The sequence below is a fragment of the Corapipo altera genome, unplaced genomic scaffold (genome assembly GCF_003945725.1).
Source record: "Corapipo altera isolate COAL_440 unplaced genomic scaffold, ASM394572v1 61522, whole genome shotgun sequence".
Lineage (NCBI taxonomy): Eukaryota > Metazoa > Chordata > Aves > Passeriformes > Pipridae > Corapipo > Corapipo altera.
The window spans coordinates 6087-12172 of record NW_020885185.1 but is presented as its reverse complement, the minus strand read 5'-3'; positions in this window follow the sequence as shown (position 1 = coordinate 12172).

Sequence of the window (6086 nt, the reverse complement as noted above, 5' to 3'; positions counted from 1 at the left end):
ACAAGTGTGTTACACTCTGAAAAACTGCACATTGTAAGTGAGCCACTGCACTGCATGGAGAAAGAAAGGAGAGAATTCCTGAATCTCTACCAAAAGCATGAATAGATGTGGCCACTTATCCAAAGAGCTGTTCTTGTTGCTGAGGACTCCTCTCTGAACACATTCACCTGTCATTCTGTCAAGGTAATAAATCCTTCCACTCCTTACAGCACACTCAAAAGCACCCTGCTATTTAATTTCAAGGGAAAAATGGCCCAAAGTGTCTAAAACATTTCCTTTTGCTCATGTAAAAGTGCTGGCATTTTAGTTCCTTCCTGATAAGCCAGTGCCAATGGACTTGATTATTCTTTTCTTATTCAAAGCATATCAGTAGTTCCAAAGCACTCTCCATCTTATCAGGTGTCTGAACAGCACAGTTACTGAAAACAGTTTGTACTGCTCCTCTCTCCTGCCAGGCTATCAGATAAACCCAACTAACTCTCTGTATTTACACACCATCAAACATGAGCTGTGTCTTCAACCCACTGTAGCCTGTTTCTGGCATGTTACAGGTTTTCTGCTTGACATTAGTTGTAACCAAAACAGCAGCAGTGAATTAGCTTAGAACAAAAATGTAGTCACTCCATAGCACAGAACACAAAAGGGACACAGGATAGTTAAAAAAAAGAGAAACATTTTATGAAGTAAGAATGATCACTCTCATCTCAGCAGTTCATAGGTATTTATCTAGTGCTACATGAAAAAGAGCATGGAAGCAGCAGGATTCAAATGCATTCAAAACAGACCTGACACAGGCCTCAAGAATAGAAAAATAATTTCTTTTTTTGTTTGTTTTGTTCTCCTGTCCTCTAGGAACTGTCTCTGATTTGCAAGGGATGAGAAAGTGAAAGAAAGGAAAATGGTTACAGCATCTGAAAGCATTTAAATACCTTTACAGTTTTTGTCTGTGACAAGACTGATTTTCATGATCCAACCTTCATTTGGCACTAAAAGACCCCCACAGAAACAAACCAAAAAAACACTCTCCCCCAAACAAGCCTCTCTGCAACTCTCCTTTTCATTCAGTGTCTCAGATACAGAATTTTCAGGGCTGACTACTGAGGAATAACACAAGATAAACTCCTTCAGAAGGGTCACGGCTTTGAAGGGTTTGCTTCCTGCCCAGCCCTAGGGAATAGGCACAGCATCTCCCTTCCTTCTTCTCAGGATGACAGGATATCCTCGGGGTGAGCACAGTGTTGGAAGAGTTAAACATTAACCTGGCTGTGCCCTGGGCACTCTCAGCTGGCTAAATGAAAAGTTCTGGAAGGCAGGGAGAAATCCTGAGTTGCAGCTCTTTGATTAAGTACAGCCTTCTTTAGAAGCTGAAGCTCCAACCCCTGAGTGGAGGCTCCTTCCCACCACCCCCTCCCATTGACAGTCCCCCTGAGCAATAAAATATCAACTTAAACATAAAAGGACAGTGGCATTCATCCTCCACAAAGACAGGACCAAACCCTGCAGCCAATTTGGTGACAGAAAAAAAAAATTAAAAGTAAACAAAGAATACCCAGAAAATTGCTTGATCCTTTGTTACATTTCCAAGATATGGAGACCTACACAAACTGTCAGTAGCAGAGTGCTCAGAGTACATAAAGGAGTGTGATTTCACCATTTTGTTAAATATTGGTTTTACTAGATTTTCGTGTCTTGTATTTCTTTAAAACCATTCACGTGTGAGATTGAAAAAAGTGTTTCTTTCAAAAAGAGCTCTAGAAACCAACCCAGAAATAAGGGGAGAGGGGTGAAAGAGCAGCAGTCGCTTATTCATGAATAATCTATATTTTTATACCACAATTTTTCTATCTTAACTTTGCTCTGCAACATACAGAAATAGTAGCATAACATTTGGACTGACATATCTGTGAGAACAGACATCTACTTTTTAGCTACTCTAAGCAAAGTAGGCTTCAAGTATTGAGAAATATGATCATAGACAAGTTACCTTCTCTATTTAAGGAATAGCACCATGGGTTTGAAACTAATTGCAAAAGTAGGGTTGGCTGATGAGGTAGCCCTTATCTTTTCTCAGCAGTGCAAGCACAAGTATTTTTCTGCTGGCTCAATAATTTTAAATGCCCAAAGTGCTATGAACTAAGTTGAAATCTGATTAAAATATGAAGTTCAAAATATTCACAACAGCTAATGCAGCTACACGCACACACAAAAAAAAGCTAAGGAAATTCTTATCTCTTTTCTTATCATTAAGCATGTGATCTGAAAAAAAAAAAAAAAAGTTCCCCACAGATTCTGCCAGTTGTTTTGCTTCCCATCAGCATCTTTGAAAACAGTTTGTTAAGACAATAGTTCTTCTTTATTACGGAACTATAGGGATGATGTCCTTCTACCTGCCTCAGTCTAAAGAGAAATTTGTGGGAAATGTTAAAGCTTAAGGACTATTACAAAAAAAAAATGTGCCTTAGGAAAAAATAGGAGGAAAAGTATGGAAAAAATGATCAGCCTTTCCAGAGAATTCACGGATGCCCACAAGGGCTTTGCTAATCACACGGGTTAATTACCCTGAAATGCACCAGGCTCGGTCAATAAAGGAGCACAACCATAAAGACATTAAAATGAGCTCCCAGCACTAACAGAGGGACAAGCCCCAGCAAAGGAAGAGTTGCCAGAGGGGCATTTCAGCACAAACCCTTTATCCTTTCTGCAAGATTTACAAACTTGCCAGCAGTCTGTCAGAACTATAAGAGCAAAGCCCTACGAGCGGACACAGGGAAGGAAGAAGGGACCAGGGCCTGCCTGTGCCCAAGGGGAGAGCCCTGGGAGAGCCCAGGCAGGGTCTGGGTGCTCCCCCACGCTTGGGGGCTGCTGCACCCCCCAGAGCCGTGTGCCACCGCACACACCGGCTACACGGACAGAGCCCAGAGCTTAGGGCTGCAATATCAACTTGGCCTTTATTTCTTAGGAACAACTGCAAACAGCTGTCTGATAAGACAAATGCATGAGGTTAAAGACCTTCAAAGCTCGGAGAAACCGTGGAGCAGAATCGCGTCTGCTTCCCACTCCACAAAGAGAAGCGTCCTTCAGTCCACCCCTTTCCTCCCTTTACAAATGAAAGACACTTCTAAAAAACTCCTCAACAATTAGAAGCTATGCCAAAATATTTTAAAGAGCGAAGCTGACACAAGCTTGAGGTTCAGCACAGAATCCCCCTGCACACACACAAACACACGGGCATGTGAATCTACACACACACTCCTGTTCATCCCTGCACAGACATAACCCAGACAGACTCGCAGGGGAACTCCACACACCATTCCCACATCACAACATGAGAACAGTTAGAAAAACATAAAATATGTACACCAACCATCACTGCACTGAAACATTCACAGGATGTGACACCTGTGTCCACTTTTGAAATGTTACAGCCATTCTACATAACCTTTATTTCCTGTCAGCTGAGTATTCTATCAGCTGCATTCTAAGATGAAACTCCAGGCACATGAACAGCTGAATCTGTTCCACATTTAAAGGCTGTTGCATATTTTTAAATGGAGAAAGTAGGGAAACTGCTAAGTGTTCAAATGAATGAAACACAGTGAGCCACAAAAGGCAAAAGTACATAGTGTACAGTAGCTTTCTGGAGTTACAGATCTGCTCAATGTTTTATGTTTGGTGTACAAGTTTCGAGCTGGCTTCCCTCCAAGTCCCCCCGAAACTCGACAACAAGGACCCGCCTCCCAGAGAGGGAAAAGAGGGAAAAAAAACCTAAGCAGCCAAAGCTATAGCAAATATATATATATATATATTTTACACATGAGACAGATATACAAAAGGAAAATACCACACACCTGGGGGTGGGGGGGGGAGGGAAAGGGAGAAAGACAAAAAGGGGCAAGGACCGAGCAAGTCAAACAGCCAGCCGAAGGCAAACTAGCAGAAATCTCTCCACTTCCCTTCGAACAGGCAGAATGACCTGACGCAGCCCAAGGCTCTCCTCTCACGCATGGCGGATAACGGCAGTCACTGTAGGCCTCGGCTCCAGATAAGCTCGACCGAAACAGGGACCCACCGTTCTCGAACCTCGCCGGAGAGGAAGAGGGCGCGATCCCTCCCACTGGCTTTATTTATACCTCCAGTTACGTAAAGGAATAGCATGGAATACTTCCGTGATCACTTTTCTACTTCCTTCCTGGTTACAAGTTGGTCTCCAGGAAGGCCTAGGGTGAAACCACCACATTCTCCACCCCTTATTCCATACTATTTCTTTACGTAACACCTATGTTTCACGTTCGCGTATATATATTCACATATACATATACATGTACATATATATATATATAGCTCTTGTTGGTCTCTCGGCATAGTCGTCTCGTCGTTGGAAAATCAATGCCGATGTCAGTTCAGTCCAGATCTTTGGTCTCCTCAGTCACCATTACAGTTCCGATTTATGGCTGTTTCATCACTGGACTGCCTCATCACCGGATACCGGCATCGGCTTAGTTCAGGTCTCTCTCTCTCATCTGGTGACCGGCTTCCTGTAAGAACACAACTTAGGACATACAAACAGTTTTTTCTTAAGGCTAAATTTCCTTGAGGTACACACTGGATGACTCCATCCTTCCTCATTACCCACCACGTATGTCCTGGCCCTTGAGCAAAGACAATCCCACAAATGGGTTTGTCTTGGCCTGAGGCAGCGGTAATCCAAACAGCTTTCCCTAGTATTCCCCTCAAATGGACTGCTGGAACTTTATCTCCATCAACAATGTGAAGGGATTCTGCCTGTGCAGGGCCAGCTCGATTGATAGAACCCCTGGTGTTAACTAGCCAGGTAGCCTTGGCTAAGTTTTTGTCCCAGTTTTTATAAGTTCCTTCACCTAATGACTGTAGAGTGGTCTTTAATAATCCGTTGTATCTCTCAACCTTCCCAGCGGCTGGTGCATGATAGGGAATGTGGTACACCCATTCGATACCATGTTCCCTCGCCCAAGTGGTAACTAATTTATTTTTGAAATGAGTCCCATTGTCTGACTCAATACGTTCTGGGGTCCCGTGTCTCCATAGGACTTGCTTTTCAAGGCCCAGGATGGTATTCCGGGCCGTTGCGTGGGGTACTGAAAAGGTCTCTAACCATCCCGTTGTTGCTTCCACCATGGTAAGTACATGGCACTTACCTTGGCGGGTCTGTGGCAGTTTGATATAATCAACCTGCCATGCCTCTCCATACTTATACTTATTCCATCGTCCACCATACCACAGGGGCTTCAGTCTTTTCGCCTGTTTAATAGCGGCACAAGTCTCACAATCATGGATAACTTCAGAAATGATATCCATGGTTAAATCCACCCCTCGGTCTCGTGCTCATCTGTAGGTGGCATCTCGGCCTTGATGACCGGAAGCATCATGGGCCCATCGAGCTAAGAACAACTCTCCTTTCTGCTGCCAGTCTAGGTCTACTTGTGACACCCCTATCTGTGCAGCTCGGTCCGCTTCTCTGTTGTTATTATGTTCTTCATTAGCTCGCTTCTTGGACACATGGGCATCTACATGGTGGACTCTCACATTCAGACTCTTTGCTCTGGCAGCGATGTCCTGCCACAAGTCAGCAGCCCAGATGGGTTTTCCTCCACGCCTCCAGTTCATCTTCTTCCAGCGGTCTAACCATCCCTATAAAGCATTGGCTATCATCCACGAGTCTGTGTAGAGGTAGAGTCTCGGCCATCTTTCTCGTTCGGCGATGTCCAGGGCCAATTGGACGGCTTTGAGCTCTGCAAATTGACTCGACTCGCCTTGACCCTCAACAGCTTCTGCCACTCGTCAGGTGGGACTCCAAACGGCTGCTTTCCACTTCCGGTTCCTTCCTACAATACGGCAAGAACCATCAGTGAAAAGGGCATAACACCTTTCTTCATCTGGCAGCTGATCAAATGGCGGAGCTTCTTCAGCTCGGCTCACTGGCTCTTCTTCTTCATCTGCCAGACTGAAGTTCCCACCTTCAGGTCAATTGGTGATAACCTCCAGAATCTCAGGGCGATTCGAGCTTCCCAATCATACACGCTGTGTAATCAAGGCTATCCACTTGCTCC